Source organism: Pectinophora gossypiella, chromosome 23, assembly GCF_024362695.1.
Source record: "Pectinophora gossypiella chromosome 23, ilPecGoss1.1, whole genome shotgun sequence".
NCBI lineage: Eukaryota > Metazoa > Arthropoda > Insecta > Lepidoptera > Gelechiidae > Pectinophora > Pectinophora gossypiella.
Window position 1 is genome coordinate 3,777,333 of NC_065426.1, and position 18,182 is coordinate 3,795,514.

Sequence of the window (18,182 nt, forward strand, 5' to 3'; positions counted from 1 at the left end):
TCAAGCTTACTTTACGTAAAAAAGCTTATTATAAGATTAATGATTTACAATTTGTCAAAAAGTTAATGTGACATGGTACCAAAGTGTACACATATTAATGCTCGTGACCGTGTGTATATTATATAGCGAAACACATGGACACAGGAGGCCAACTCTCGTTCACCTCTCTGACAGTTTTCACGACATTCTCCGAAAAATAAGTAAGTAGCTGATGTGTTCTATTTTTCGTTCGCTCCCAGAAGACATTTAAAAAGAAATAACAAATAAGGGCCTATAGAACAGGCTTGAGTCTATTTTAGGCATCAGCTGAAATGTTTATTTTATAACTTGTTCCTTACTTATTGTAACTTCAAAATTGTTGTGAAATGGCTTATTGTGGAAATTAAATTTTATTATTATTAAGTATTGAACCTTTCAAGGTGACCTTATTCTGATTAAATTGGAAAGCTTCCTAGCTCCCTTGATATCAAGTTACTAGATAACATAAACAGCCTTTTACGTCCCACTGCTGAGCACAGGCCTCCTCTCATTCAACCGGATTCTCACTGAACCATATCAGGGGCCTTTGGCGACTCAATAGTAACCCTGACTCTAGGGTCTATTGAGTTGGTAATCCACCTCATATCCCACACAGAGGTATGCATATGTCCTTTGTATATGTTGTTGTGCAATAAAGTATTGATTGATTGATTCAAGCATACTCTACCGCGCTGCTCCACTGCGAGTTGGTGAAACAGCTTAAAATGCGCTCTGAAGCATGGATCGTCTTACTTTTTCGGACAATCAGGTGATTCAAGCCTGCAATGTCCTTACCAAACAAAGGACAGTCTCACAAAGTGATTTTGTCAATATCCCCATTGGGAATCGAACCCGGACCTCCAGATCGTGAGCCCAACGCTCTAACCACGAGACCACAGTGGCTGTTACGAAGTGTAATCAAGTTACTAGGCCGCAAACAATCTGTATATTAACTAAGTTATTGGGCTACGCGAAACTTGTAAACCACTTGGCAAGTGTGTTGCTGGCTGAGAACAGCAGGCCAGCAGCTGGTGATTTGTTTTATACTCTTGAGGGACCGGTTTTTAGGTTAGGTTTGTTTCGGCAAGGTGATTAGACACTTAATAAAACACGACGAATGTATTAAAAAATATCATAAAAAGGAAGCTTACAGGAAAAAGATTGAGGGAAAGACCAAGGATAGTTTACATATAACAAAAAGAGAGGACGAACGTCGTGTCTTACAAGGAAGTCAAAGAATTGGCCTTTGATAGACAAGAATGGAGAATGCTACAACGACAAGACCGTGGCTCTTAAATTAATGATGATGATATTTCGTGATTTTTTTTTAAAGTGCCTCTATGAGCAGATAATTTCGGTTGCCTTTTTTTGTTTAACGATATTACAACAGTGATTTTTTGTCCCAATTGGGGTAGTCAGAGACACATCTATCGCAAGATGAATCAAGGACACATCTCACCAAGCTTTCTGTTAGACCAACGTGATAAGTGGTGAGCAGTATCACCGTCTATAATAGGCATTGATAGTAATGATGGGCGAGCAAAATGAGGAAAGTTAAAACGAAAACGTGCAATAACCACTGAAAAATACTCCACTGAAATACGTAAGAGGTATTTTCAAAACTTGACCCATTTACTCCGTCATCATCATCAATTTAAGAGCGCTCTTGTCGGTGCAACATTTTCCATGCTACTTCTTTAGGGAAAAATAGGGCAGTGGTTTCCCTCTTGCCTTCCGCCCCGCAGTACTCTGTCTGACGCAAGTGGGATGGCGCCCAGAGTAGTCTATTACAAAGCCATACTAGGACTCCTGTCCTCCGCCTCTGAATAGTACTGACAGTTACTGCTGCCCTCTGTCAGGTTCCGTTTACTTCGTAGTTTTGAAATTTTTATTAAGTATTCCGAGTTTTCCAGGAAGATAGGCTGCATCGGAGGGGGATTTTGATTATTTTATCTTTTTTCAAAAAATAAAAAAGTGAAGGAGAAACCTATGACACTACTCTTAATATTCTGGGGGTATCATAAAACTTCTATATTAATTAACTAGCAAAAACGCCTGAAACAACAGAAACCCTGATTGAAATGGAATATTGTTTAACCTTCCATCACGACCTTTTTCAAATTTACTCCGGTATAAAATTACTTGTGTAACAATTCCAAACGCTTCCCAAGTGTACATGACTGGGCCGCAAACAATTTGAACATCGACTAATAAAGTTATACGTGAAACTTGTAAACCACTTGGCAAGTCCCGCTGGCTGGAGACCAACAGCTGGCGGAGTTATTTATATGCGTATCACTATAATAAAGAAAAACGTTTTTATTCTTTCACTATACAGGGTGTTAGTGACATCGTAACGAATACTCAGAGGGATGATTCAGACCATGATTATGAGTTAATATCAAGTGGAATTTTCCGTCGCAAAATTCATGTTATTTTTTTTTAGTTTTTTTAAATTATTTTCAATTCTATACTTTTGCGATGGAAAATTCCACTTGATATTAACTCAGAATAATCAGCTGAATCATCCCTCTCAGTATTCGTTACGATGTCACTTACACCCCATACAAGTACATACAGTAGCCATACAAGTAGGTATGGGTGTTAGTGACACTGTAACGAATACTGAAGGGGATGATTCAGACCATGATTCTGAGTCGATATCAAGTGGAATTTCCTGTCGGAGAAGTCATGAAAATTTCAGAGCTTATTTAAATTATTTTCCGTTCCATACTTTTGCGACGGAAAATTCCACTTGATATCAACTCAGAATTATGGCCTGAATCATCCCTCAAAGTTTTCGTTACGATGTCACTAACACCCTGTATTCACCAATGAGTTATTCATTTATCTTAAGTGCAATTTTCACTAACTCATAGCTCGACCATTATAGACGGTGATACGGCGACACCCATCACGTTGATCTAACAGAAAGCTCGGTGAGGTATGACTACTTATTTCATCTATCATCATCATCAGCCCATTAACGTCCCCACTGCTGGGGCACGGGCCTTCCCTATGGATAGATAGGGAGATCAGGCCTTAAACCATCACGCGGGCCCAGTGCGGATTGATGGTTATTAACGACTGCTGATGCAGTCGGGACCAACGGCTTAACGTGCCTTCCGAAGCACGGAGGAGCTCGAGATGAAAACTTTTTTTTTGTGGCCACCCATCGTATGGCCGGCCTTTGCGAAAGTTGCTTAACTTCAACAATCGCAGACCGAGCGCGTATACCGCTGCGCCACCGAGCTCCTCATCTCATCTATAATTACCGTAAATGCGATATAGTCGTCAGTTTATATTATATTTCCTTATGAGCAAACATGGTTAGACTGGTTTCGAATATCAAGAGGAGTCGTTTTCATAATCATAATCATTTATTGCAAGTCACAGTTGTATACTGGATATTGTAGATACGGTCACGAGCATTAATATGTATACACTTTGATACCATGTCACATTAACTTTTTTGACAAATGGAGCTGTAAGTCTCACTAAATGTCAAATATGTTAGTGCGACAGAGTCCTAAAGTGGGTACATTATATTGCTCATGACTGTAAATTAGTGACGCCCCGCTAGGGCACAGCAACTTAAGCATAACATATTTGTTAAGTGGTCACTATTTTCATTCATACAATAAGCTATAAACAATTATCTGTTTAACAATTTATGTAAAATATTATATATATTCAAGTATAAATTATATAAGTAATATTAACATTTTATCAAGAAAGATTTTTTTCAAGTTTTCAGAGTGCCTGGTTAACTTCCCGATCGTAGCATGAACACCGACAGAGAGACTGTCCTATTTAAGATAATGGCTCGTATCGGTAATGACCTGATCATTTGTCACCATACCGGTCATCATGTCTACTTTAGAGCTTAATATCAAAAGTGCCTGCGTTTGATTTTGATCGAAAGTAGCTATTCGAACTGGAAATTTCCAAACTAAAGACAATTAAAAAAGTTAGTTTGCCTGAGGATCGCAACCGAGACTTCTAGTGTAATAGTTCAGAAGTATAGTCATTATTCTTAAATCATTCCAAATATATTCACTTCCGAACAACTTTTTCTTTCTTAAACAAAACATTAACTTTCAACTAGGCTTGGACAGGAGCGTAGTAACGCTTACGCCGACTTTTTAAATGGATCTTAATGACTCGGCAGAGGTCAGAAGCAATTATGGGGCTGACAGGGAAACGTTCCAAGTTTCGGGAAGATTTTGTATTCGTTTAGAAGTAATTAAAAGTTGTTTTTTGGGAATTGAAAGACTAGAGGCACTGGTTTTTGTTGTTGATGAAATTTTGTTTTAACCGACTTCATTTTCGATGAGGATGCTTTTTTTTTTGGTTGTCCTATAAGCACAAATCGTCAGAAATGGCGACTTGGTAAAGCTGTGAGTTTCGTGGCATTTCACAAAAAAACTTCTAGGAGCTAAGTTGGCCTAAATAATAAGGTGAGGTGGATTACCAACTCCATCAACCCTGGTGTCAGGGTTATTACTGAGCCGCCATAGGCCCCTGACATGACTCATGTAACGACTACGTACTTACATCTGAAAGTAATAACCGGGACCAACGGCTTAACGTGCCTTCCGAAGCACGGATAAAACAAACCACGGTAAGATATACTTAAAGCGACTATAGCCCAGCATAGTTATCGTATTTTTCATATAACGAAACAAACACAGGCATCTTCAATAAGTAGATTCGTAGAAATCTCGGCGTACACGACATAGTAGACAAACTTCAAGAAGATATTAGAAGATTCTATTCCCATGAGACGATAGAATAAGATGATTGATCTGAATACTCGGGAGTATTCCAGATCCAGAAGACAAGAAAGACCAAAAATGAGATGGGCAGACGTCATCAAGAAGATCTTAGTTCCTAGAATGTTTCCGTAGACGACACGTCAGACAGAGACAAGTGAAAAGAAAAGACAAGAAGAGCAGACTTGACCATCGTCTGAGGCCAATGCAACGGAGAAAGATAAGAGAGAGATATATTCTTCATATCACCAAAACCATTTTTCTATACCTAGCAGACAACATGCTATTTCATTTAAGCTCTAGCAACGGTCTAACCCGACCACTGTTACATATGCAGCTGTAATCTGAGATCTTGATTTACGAGTACATTACTCGGAACCTATTTACGAACGGGTTTGGGGGTATACACCGGATTAAAACTGAGGTGGGATTCTGGACACGTTTGTAATAAAGTTCTTGGATGCCAAGCTTTAAAATGATAGAATTACTTAATAGAAACTGCCACTCAATTTTCTTATCTTATCTAGCCTAAAGTGTCCTAATACCCAGCATTAGGACACTCCCTCCATTTCTTACAGGACTCTCTCTCCAGTGCTCCCTCCGGCCAGCCTTCCAAGAAAGCATCCAAGTCGTCGCGCCATGTCCGCCTCGGTCTGCCACGCCTGCGTCTGTCTCTATTCGGAGACCATTCTGTGGTGATCTTAGCCCACAGCCCCATACCACTCAATAAATTAGATAATTTATCTCTCCGAGTGTTCTTTTACAATCCAAACCCCATCGTTTAACTATTTATTGTGTCTGGAAACATTCGGCATTTGGAGGTTAACATAACATAAGCTTCCAAACGTAGACTTCTTATTTTTATATCGTGTGGGTTGTAAGGTGCATTACCAACCCCATCAACCCTGCCAAAGGCCCCTGACATGGCTCATGTAACGACTACTTACTTACATCAGAAAGTAGTTACCGGGACCAACAGCTTAACGTGCCTTCAGAAGCACGGATCATCTTATTTTCGGACAATCAGGTGACCAGCCTGTAATATCCTAACCAAACTAGGGATCACAAAGTGATTTTTGTGATATGTCCCCACCGGGATTTGAACCCGAGACCTCCGGATCGTGAGCCCAACGCTCAAACCACTGGACCACGGAGGCCGACGCGGACTGAAATCAGAGAAATCAAGTAAAGAAAGCTTTAGGTACTACAGTGTTCCTCTTCTATTTAAATAACTGGCCATCACAGTGGTCAACCAGCCCGTAATAAAAAAATCATGTGAAAAATTAAGGCATGTAAAAATGCCGGTTGACAATTCGACTACGGGATGAGATAAATTGCTTTATTCGGTGCACAGTGCTCACCAGACCACGAGATCGCGTCAAAATTTCAACGTGGAAAAAAAAGATTGATTGTTCAACCGACACGGCGATCAGTCAAGGCGAGAATGGAAAAATGTTGAGCGACCATTTTTGCTTGCAACATTATATTTTTTATTTTTTATAACACCATTAGTCTTCATATCGGCGTGTATTTTTTAAAATAATATTTTTAATTTGTCAATTTTACGAGCGGAAACATTGCTTTTGCAGTGCTGTAATTTCAGTATGGCATGTTTCAAAAATATTATATTATTTTATTTAAAGGTGAGTATTGTTTTAGATTTCAAAATGTGACAATGGTAATGAAAACGTTTCTTTACGTAATTTTACACTCTACAAGTTAGAAATCTTGTCAAATTTTATGACTTCAATTTTTTATGTCATTGCTCTTTTAATATCTATGAAATAAGCAATGCACCACAGTGTTGTCTTGTCCTTAAAACACAAGGCATGAATTCCATTACACGATCAGTTCACTAACCCCTAAATCCGCAGAACATCGACCTCTTTCGAACCATTCAAAAAAACATTCGTTATTCAAATCAAATCTCGAAGCTCTAGACTAGAACGGTAAAAAATTTTTAACAAAAAAAAAACCGACTTCAAACGCAAAACTAAAAAGCAATAAATAAATTTACTTCGCACAAAGTAATTAGTACGTATTTTCAATTAGTTAATTAATTTATAATTCTGAAGCCGGTGCCAAGGAAATGCTACAACGAAGTACCGATTCATATATTTTTCAATACTGATTGTTTTGTAATTTTTTGTTTGACATTGTTTTGTAATTGCTTTGATATAGGTATTAAACAATATTGTGTGTACATAGTAATTTGATATTGTAGTAGGGTTGTTGTAGCATTTACTTGGCACCGACTTCAGAATTATAAATTAATTAACTAATTGAAAATACGTACTAATTACTTTGTGCGAAGTAAATTTATTTATTGCTTTTTAGTTTTGCGTTTGAAGTCGGTTTTTTTTTTGTTAAAAATTTTATTTTATTTTACGATTTTAAGTGATGGTTAGACCGAGCAAGGATGCAGACAGACAGATTTTCTGATTTATATTCATATATAATAATATAATATATTATTAGTAGTGATCACAATTATTATTGATGAACATGTTTACACACACACACTCACACACGCGCTAACGCACACGAGCACACGCGCACGTACACACGCACACACACAGATACACGCACACACAGACACACGCACACACACACACACACATGTGTATGTGTACATACACACATGTGGTTGTCAGTGGAAGCTGCTATCATACACACTCACGCATACATATAGATACAGTAGATTTCGCGTGGTTCGCTCGCTGCTAAAGCAGCTCGCGTGTCCTGTTTATTCGAAACTGTCCCTCTTCGTATGGCGGCCATCTTGTTTTTCCGCCATTTTGTTTTTTTTTCACCGGCGACAGAATTTGACCAAGATTTAAATGGGTGTCGTGGAAACAAACAAAATCCAGGTGCAATAGGTTTGCCAGACCGTAGGATGTCTCCCTGATTGGGAGCAGTTTTCAAAGATGACGTTCCGATCACACCCCTATACATCATTTTTACCCCCAAGACATTTTATGGAAAAACAAAATTTTGTATGGCGGCCATCTTGTTTTTTCGCCATTTTGTATTTTTTTCACCGGCCATTAAATTCTACCAAGATTTAAATAGGTTTCGTGAAAGAAAAATTGGTTCAGGTGTGATAGTTTCGCCAGGCCGTAGGGTGTCACCCTGATGCGGAGCAGTTTTCGAAAATCGGGAAGTATTTCCATACTTAACATGACGATCCGATCACAACCCCGATATATATTTTATATCCCGAGACATTTTCTGAAAAAACAAAATTGTGTATGGCGGCCATCTTGTTTTTCCGCCATTTTGTTTTTTTTTTTACGCGCTATGGAATTTGACCAAGATTTAAATAAGTGCTCTGAAAGAAATATTGGTTCACGTGCGATAGTTTTGCCAGGCCGTAGAGTATCTCTCTGATGCGGAGCAGTTTTGTGACCAGAAAGTATTTCCGTACTCTACATGACGTTTTGAGTAAGCGCCCCATACATTATTTTTACCCAAACGGGCTTCTTCCAAAATCGACAAAATTTTGTATGGCGGCCATCTTTTTTTTCCGCCATTTTGTTTTTTTGCACCGGCGATTGGATTTGATCAAGATTTAAATACGTTTCGTGAAAGAAAAATTGCTCCAGGTTGTATAGTTTTGCCAGGCCATAGGGTATCTCCCTGATGCTGACCAGTTTTCGAAGGTCGGGAAGTTTTCCCGAAGCCTAAAGATCGATCCGATCAATATGACTTTACAAACGCACTAGTCGCTCCTACGATTTTTGAAAATTCCTCTCGATTTCTCTGGTCTTCCATCATCAGATCCTGACTTCCTTGACATGGGACCCCCTTGGGTATATCTCCTTTCAAACAAAAAAAGAATTATCAAAATCGGTTCATATACGACGAAGATATGCCCGAACAAACATAAAAAAAAAAAAAAAAAAAAAAAATATACGGTCGAATTGAGAACCTCCTCCTTTTTTGAAGTCGGTAAAAAATAATAAATTTCGAATATCAAAATCCTTCGGAAACAAGAGCGGTAATCGAGAGATTCCAAATTTAAATTTCGTCCGGTTGCATTTGCATAGACACAGCTGTCGTCCGCCATTTTGCATTCCAATTCGGTTATCTCGCGCTACCGGCCGGCGTTTGGCAGCCGATAAAATTTACTATATTCCAACTGGCCGTTTAGAATATTCACACTTTTACTTTTTCTATTGTTATTGTTGGTTATTCCGTTTGGTTTAGGGGCGTGGCTAACATATTCGGCGTGATAACATGCGTATAAATGGGCCCCCGCTTGGTAAGCAAGTCAAGAACCCATGCCTGAGAGTACCCAAGCGCAAACGTTGCCTGAACGGCGAAGTATGAGACGATAGTTTTGAAGATAGCAATAAGGGCTTAAAAAAGCTTAGTTTACGTCCCTTTGTTTGCCGCAGGCGTCCCCACAATCAACCGGAGGGGATATGGAGCATAATTATTATTTACCTGGTCCGCTGCCGGTTGATGGAGGTGTTTAGACTAGTAGCCCGGGACTAACAGCTTAAAGGCGTGACGTAGTGTCGGTATTACGGAACAGAAAATTGTGGACCGAAGATTGTGAACTCTACGGCCTGCCATAGATTTACACACATTACATTACGCTTGAGCAATCTGGTCTAACGTCTTGAACATGCAATACTACATACGCGGTCCTGACGTTCACATAACCTCAACACGTCACAACACTGGCTTCTGTATTTTGCTAGATCTAAGTTCAAGCTACTATAACACATTGTCTTTATTCTTCTTCTCTCGAGTAGATTGTGTGATCAATGACTGGCGTCAAGGTTACTATTGAGCCGCCAAAGGCCTCTGACATGGATCATATTACGACTACTTACATACTTTGTTTTAAATTTACGCGGTTATTATCATAATTAAAGCACATAATAACGGGTTCTTACCGCGTTTAAATGGGGATATGAGACTCCCGATATTTCGACACTGTTGCAAGTGCCATGATCACGGGATGACTGATGAGATTGGAGTGGAGTAGGTAGATCCATAATTTTCTACGGGCAGACATATCTGTCTACCCTCTTTCTTTGCCGCTTGTTTATGTTATAACCATTTAAACGCGGTAAGAACCCGTTATTATGTGCTTTAATTACTTACATACTTCATCATCACTAATTTAAGAGCCACGCTCTCATCGGCGTAGCATTCTCCATTCTCGTCTATCAAAGGCCAATTCCTTCACTTCCTTATAAGACACGACGTTTTCCTTCTCTTTAATTTGTTCCATGTAAGCTCTTTTTGAGATTCCCCTTCCTCTCTTTCCTGGCTTCCCCTTCCTCTCTTTCCTGGCTTCCCTTCGATGATGTTTTTAATAAACTCGTCGTGTCTTATTAAGTATCCAATCATCTTGCCTCATCTGTCCTCAACACACTTACACACTTACTTATATTGAAATCATCATCATTATCAGCCGTACGACGACTACTGCTAGGCATAGGCCTCCCCCAAGGATCTCCACGACGATCGATCCTGCGCTGCCCGTATCCAGCGGCTTCCCGCGACCTTCACCAGATCATCGGTCCACCTTACCGTCGGCTTTGTAGCGGGCCTACCCACTGAGCGTCGTCCGACACGGGGTCGCCATTCGAGAACCTTTCCGCCCCAGCGGCCATCGGTTCTCCTCGCTATGTGTCCTGCCCACTGCCACTTCAGCTTGGCAATTCTCTGAGCTATGACTGCGGTGATTTTAGTCCTCCTGCGGATCTCCTCATTTCTGATTCGATCGAGCAGGGAAATATCGAGCAATAAAATCAATATAATAATATTGAAATATAATCACTAATTGTACTGAATTAGACGTTCTGTTCATAACTATGTAAAGAACTGATTTCTTTCAATAAACCATGTACAAAACTTCACCATTTCCCTGGCTTAATTAGAACGTACCTAGGTCACCTTTAGAACTAGAAACTACAGAGCATCCGAAATGATTTGTCGAATGTATTGACGCAGTTCCCGGCACGTTTCCATTAACCACAAACAGGACATTCAAATTAAGGCAGCCTCAAACTCTACGTGAACTGTTTAGTGTAATAGATGAGAGACAGCGGGACAGGCAGTTCGTTACAATGATTACATACTTACACAAGCTAGTTATGCAGCCTACACCTCGTAGAATTGTTATCAATACGGGTGGCCGCCGCTAACTCGAGTCGCGCCATGGCCACCGCAATTTGCCGCGTACTAAGCTTCGTGCTTCTTATTACTGAATGCAAGGTGTGGGATGCATCCGGCTAAGTCCCGATATGCATGATAGATTTAGTTTAGCTTTTAGTCTTGTCATGTAACTAGAATTTAGAGCACAGCTCCATTTTTATTAATATAAAATTTAAACTTCAATTTTGTTTTTTTTTTAAAACGTTCTACCGCGTTCCCAAAATCTTACTATCTTGCGTATGTTGACAATCGTCTATCGTGTGGGTTGTGAGGTGAATAACTAACCTCAACAAATAACAAAGGCCCCTGACATGGCTCATGTAACGATTAGTCACTTACATCAGTAAGTAGTAACCGGGACCAACGACTTAACGTGCCTTCCGAAATACGAAACATCTTACTTTCGGACAATCAGGTTATCAGCATGTAATGTCCTAAGCAAACTAGGGATCACAAAGTGATTTTTTGATATGTCCTCACCGGGATTTGAATCCGGGGCCTCTGGATTGTGATTTAAGACTAAAGAAGACCCAGAGGGGGTGAAGTCGGCGCCCGATACAAATTGGTGCAGAGCGGAGAGTTATCATTCTATACTTCTCCTCGTCTATACGTCTTATGATTCCTGAATGAAAACGGATCTAAAGGTAAAACAAACTTTTTTCTTTTTTTATGAGTTTTAGTAAAGAAAAATGCTTATTCTTAAATAAGTACGGCATTTTGTCACGTTTTTCTATGACGTCACAGGTTTCTTTTTCATACTATAGTTTCATATATATAGTTTTGTGTTTCGACGTTTAGTAAAAAGTAACTGATTTGACTTGTTGGAACCTGCCATATTATTCTTTATTATTGAAGGCGTAGACTTAAATGCAACAAAACGCTTCATTCTGAGAAGACATTCCTTAATTAAAGACACGGATTTTCTAGTTGCACTCAAACAAAAACCTACACCAAAATGACAGATCAGAAAAGTTTAAAAATCCGATGTTGAATAAAAATACGCCAGTTCTGAAACTAAAATAGAACTAGAAGGATGTAAATTACCTCTCTCCATGGTTGCATTTTACATAATTTATTAAAAGTTTCGTTCCGCCATCCTGTTATAACATGAGAAGAGAACTGAATAAAGGGCATCGACGTCCTTTTAATTTGGTTGCGTCAATATTTAATTACTAAATTTCTGATGTGAACTAGGAAGCTGAAAGAACACGTTCGGCTACTTAGAAAATGTCGTAGAAACCGACAGATGGATTGTGTATTCTAACACAATAGACGATAAAGAGAAAAAACTTATTTTTTACTCCTCTATAAATCTCCATTTAATAAATGGCGAGGAATTTTAAAACTAGATATGTATCGTATCACGAAATTAAGGCACCAGTTTCCAAATGCGAAATTCAGAATATTTTCACCCCTCTTTACACCCCGCTGACATCACTATACTTGAAGTTGCTCTACTTTACTACTCCAAACATTCAACAATGAAAGGAGCAAAAGTAAAGTAAATGCTCTCGAAACAGGGTCTGGAATTGAATGTAGGTAGGTACAATTACTCAAAATTCAAATTTCAAAAATATCTTTATTCAATAGGTAACATAGTTATACCTTGAATCGTCAATTTTACATAACGAACGTCTCATCCGCTTAAAACTACTGCAGCTTCTCACAACCTGTATAGCCGAGGAAAAGAAGCTGCAAGAAAAACCTACTTCTTGCTTTTATGTAATAAAATATGAATAAATTACTTACTTAATATAATCTAGTCCAGCGTAGTAATTGTTTGTACGGGGACTGTCTAATGCTGATAACACAATTCTTAAGAAAATTAAGCGCATGCGTATATTCTTAAGAATACAATGAGCTGTAACAACTTGCACTTGCACATGATAGGTTGAACAGGACAGATAAAAATCAACCTTGAATTTTGTATAGTTAATTTGAAAAATTCTGCTGACGTCATCATCATAATTTTTGTTATTGTATAATCATTTTTTATAATTATTTATTCTGTTAGCTCGATTTATTGTCGACAGCTTACCGACCGCGAATTCGCCGTAATTTAATATGCTTTACATAGATACAATGATATTCACTATTCAACTGGCCACACCAGGAAGAGTTGGCGTTAGGGGTTCTTATTCGGTATGGAAAAGGAAATAATAATAATTACTTAAGAAATTCATTAATATACTTAAAAACTATTATTTCAGTAAGCCGGAGTGAGATGGTGGCTGAGTTCGGATAGGGACCCAGCCCTATGGGGTATAACGTAGAACCCTTGCCTAGGAAAACGGGTGTAGACCTCAGCGGTTGCAGAGGCGGAGATGGGAGCCATCAGTACGGCAACGCAGGACGGAAGAGGCGAGTCATAGGGACTGTAACCTGGAACCTGACAGAGGACAGCTTTTTTTTGACGTGTCTTATTGTAGATTTGAGATAAGAGATGGCATTAACTACTTGACCGGAAAAATACAGGTCGCAGTAACTGTCTGCACTATTCAGAGGCTGAGGACAGGAGTCCTAGTACGGCTTTGAAATACGAGTAGACTACTCTGGGCGCCATCCCACTCGCGTCAGACAAAGTACTGGGGGGCGGAAGGCAAGACGGAACCCGCTGCCCTATTTTTCCTTAAAAAGTAGCATAGGAGAATGCTACACCGACAAGAGCGTGGCTTTTAAATTAATGACAATGAAAACATTCAAACTTTTAAGAGCAAATACATCTAAGTTACACATCTAAGTACATCTAAGTTTCTTTTAAACAACTTACGAATAAGTACTAGAAATTTTTTAATTGCTGACGAAAAAATACTCACGAAAACCCTTTAAAACTGCCATTTAAAAGTAAATTCGACCTTATAATGATCTTTTTTACTTCCAATTTGAACAACAATGGCATAGCAGTATGCTGGTGGCACAAACTTATCCCATTTTCAAGTGAAATGGCCCAATTTCCCAAGTTAACTCATTTATAATCACAACCAGGGCTTTGCAGATTGTCTCTTTGGGTTTGCTATAGGATTTTGCATCTTGATTGGTAAATTGTATAATCAATATTTTATTTTATTTTTTAAGAACGTCTAAGGCCCTGTGCCGAGGTTTTTTTTGCAGCTTCTTTTCTCTGACTATACAGGTTGTGAGAGCTGCAGTAGTTTTAGACGGATGATACGTTCGTTATGTAAAAAATGACGATTAAAAGTGTAGCTAGGTATTAGGATTAAAAAATAAATGTCACTTTATTAAAAAGTGTTTAATTATTAATGTTCCAAATTCAAAATCCAAATTGAATATCGTATTTGACTGGGTCAAAGATAAAGTGCTAATTTAAAAATAGAAGGCAGTCTAAGATCAAAATAAATCAATCTCATTTTACTTTTCGACTTATTAATCAATCGATCAATAATACTTTATTGCACAACGACATATACAAAGGACATAAACATACGAATAAAAACATAAGTACAATAGGCGGCCTTATTGCTAAATAGCAATTTCTGCCAGGCAACCTTAGGGTGAAAGAAGTTAATGCATTGGAGCACGGGCTGACTTATGTTCTATATATGAGTAAAGTAACAATGAACACGATGTTTGACCAGTTGAGAGACCTCAGAGTATTTTCATACGAACTCCAAAGAAAACGTTCGTTTTCACGTTTCGTAAAATCAATATCTCAAAACTATAGTCCGTTCAAAAATGATCTTCATAAAAGGTAAACAAACCTGTTACTACAAAGAATGTTCGAATTTCACATAAACTATGCAAAGTATTCTTCTAATAACATCCGTAGCACTCAATAGATGTATGATTTCTTAGCTCAATGTCAAATTAACGTAAAATAATTATTAAAAACACATTTTTTCATGTAAAAACAAAAATCAAACAAAACCTCACACAAAAAAGTTGACATCATAAATTCTTGTTAATCTGTGGCTAGCTGTCAATTTGACGATTAGTGATGAGACATTTCATTCAGGTCAGGAAAACGAGTCAGTTCCGTGAATAACTTAAGTGAGTGTACTGTACTTAATAAGCCGAAATGCGCAGAAAAAATGACTTTCAAAGTGAGTTAGTGTAACCACAAAGAAACATACAATATATATTTTAATATTATCATACAAAATATTATGAAGATCATTCTTGAACGGACTATAGGCTGTCAAGTAGCCTATTATAATAATTTCATTAGCAAAACCAAATCGCCAAGCCAACTTAAAGTTAATTAAGTAACAGTCGGTTCTGATAGGTGCCTAGTTCTCTTTAAGCCTCTAAATTGATGTCCCAACTGTCGGGCAGGTAAAGCCTTTGCCAAATCGGTCAAGCACCCAGACTTTTGGAACGAGTCTCTTTAGAGTTGTGCTATAGAATAAAGAATAATACATATAGAATAGACATGCTCTAAGGACCGTGGTCCAGTGGTTAAGCGCTGGGTTCATCGTGAGTCATGATCCGGAGGTCCCAGGTTCGATTCTCTGATTATCTGAAAGTAAGATGATCCGTGCTTCGGAAGGCACATTAGGTCGGTGGCCTTTAGCGGCTCAATAATAACCCTGACACCAGGTTTGATGAGGTTGGTAATTCATCTGACAACCAAGATAGAAGAAGATAGATAATCTCGGTCGGTATTTACGACATACCCGGGAAAATAAGCAGCTGAACATGTTCTATGTTTTTGTTTGCCACCAGGCAGCACAGAAGCAGTACGAAACTGTAAAAACTTTGAAATCCCACATGCAGATACCACAGTACTGTCCACAGAACATTGCAAGTGGTAATCCCGACAATTGTCCTCTAGACATGAAACCATGGCTTAACACTTTCTGCAAACTTATTTCGACAGTTAATTCATGGAAATTCGTCCTTATGGTTAGAGGATGAAGTGTGCTGTAAGTTACAGTGGTTGTTTTGTATTCGCTTGTCGACTAGGATGGATATACGAATAATTATTATTTGGATAATGTGATTTTCTTCACCTCATTGTCTGAAAAAATAAGATGATTCCGTGTTCGGGGGGCACGTTAAGCCTTTGGTCCCGGCTATTAGCCGTAAAAACACCCCCACCAACCCGCATTGGGGCAGCGTGGTGGAGTATGCTCCATACCCCCTCCGGTTGATTGAGGGGAGGCCTGTGCCCAGCAGTGAGACGTATATAAGCTGTTTATGTATGTATGTAATGTGATTTTCTAAATAATGTTTTAAAGGAATCGTTTCACATTTAAATTAGTGTTCCATAATATGATTTTGTTACCACTTAAATTCTCACTTTAATTTTAGCTGCAACTGAGTATTAATTTTAATTGTTGCCGTCTGACGCTACGCCTATTAGGCAGAGTTTTAAATCCAAGTACTATGATTATTATAAATGAAAGGTCAATGACAAGTATTACCTTACATAATATCTGTACCGTCGGTGAAAAGTAATACAACTCGAGTTGTATCACTTTTGAGTTATTAGCACACACTTCATGTTCAAAAAATTCTCTTTCTTTCTGTCTAATTCTCGTAACTGTAGCTATTATAAATACGGAGATAATTTTTGTGTTTAGTGATATAAGTACTGTTTGTGAAGGATTCATGCTGTTATAACACGTGTAACATAATTCATCTTAACTTGCATTAAAGTGAAATGAAGATTTTCACTAAATATTTTGGTGTAAGTAAATGCAACTCAACATATATTAAAAAACACGCAATCCTTGAATTCTCACAGTCCGTGTTTAATTATATAATTTTAGTTGTAACATCAAACACCAAATTTATTATTTCGTGAAAAGTAATATAAATTAATATATATCAAAATATTTCAGAAAATACGATCTTGGATATCAATAACGGGTCGTGTATAATGATACATACAAGTTCGATTCCATGCGCCACCAGTGTGTATTCTAGGGTGACCTCCGCATAAACCTGTCTATGGGAAGACATTTTGTCTAGAGCCACAGCAAACCATATCTGATCCGCATTGCGAATGGGTATAGGTTAAGTTAGTACTTCAGACCACACCGTGTTTTTTCTCTTTCTGCTATAACCACCTTGTAGTACTTAATTACAGTACCTCAATAAGTTGTGGGTCCTGATCATGGCGTCGTTATCACCATGGCAGGGTTAGTCAAGAGGTATTTGAGATTTGTCATAACTGTCGTTAGTCTCCTTCCATAGCTCGAAGAATAGCTGTTTTACATAGTTTTCTTGATTACATGCAGGTTAAGCGGTGGCAGATTGAACGCTGCCTTCATTGGTAAGGAGGTTGTAGACGTGAAATAATGGCTCCAAATATTATCGAGCTCCAATTAATATGCAAGCCATTCAATACACGCTGGTTAGATCTTTTATGCAAGCGCCGGTAGTGGTATTTTTGAACCTACACAGCCGTAGATAACAGCTCGGCATCGGCAGCATCGGGATCTGCCACATCTTCTCAAGAGAAGATTACCAGTTTCTCAAACACGTTGAATGGTGTAAATTTGTCGAGCTTCCTCATTTTTATAAAGGGGTTATTCCCTTCTGCTCTGAACTCTTGAGCACCACCAGTAATATTTGTTTTCTGTATTTTGATTACATAAGAGAGAATTACGCACAGGACTGTGAAAAATGGAAAGAGGAAGGGGAGGCCTTTGCCCAGCAGTGGGATCTTGTAGGATAGATTAGATTAGAATAAATAATTGGCAACACCACGGGCACAACCCTTTAATTAAACCAGGTCACAAAGTTTGTAAAAATCCCAGGAGGTATTTGAGCTTCTGAAAGGAGTTAGTTGGCTTACATAGTCAATAAAAGCACGCATAATGGACCACTTGTGTTTATGCGGAAAACTGAGCCCATTAAAATAACATTACATATGGGACATTCGAGTATTCATTGAGTCAAGTCAGGGGCCTATGGCGGCTCAGCTATAACCCTGACACCAGGGTTGATGGGGTTGGTAATTCACCTCACAATCCACACGATAGAAGAAGAAGAAGATGGGACATTTGCCCATACATGTTGTGCCGACCCCACCTAGAGTGAGATAAGGGCAGGAGGATGATGATGATATAGTGGGAAGTTTGCCCACTTCACAATAGTGGTCCATACGCGAGGATACGCGGAAAGTCCCCCACGTGTGCTTACGTGTAGAGTTTTGCGGAAACGAGCTCATTTAGCTTAACCATATCAGACCATGGTCCATGGTGGTCATGGTCATGGTCTGAGGATAGCCCTGTGTAACCTATA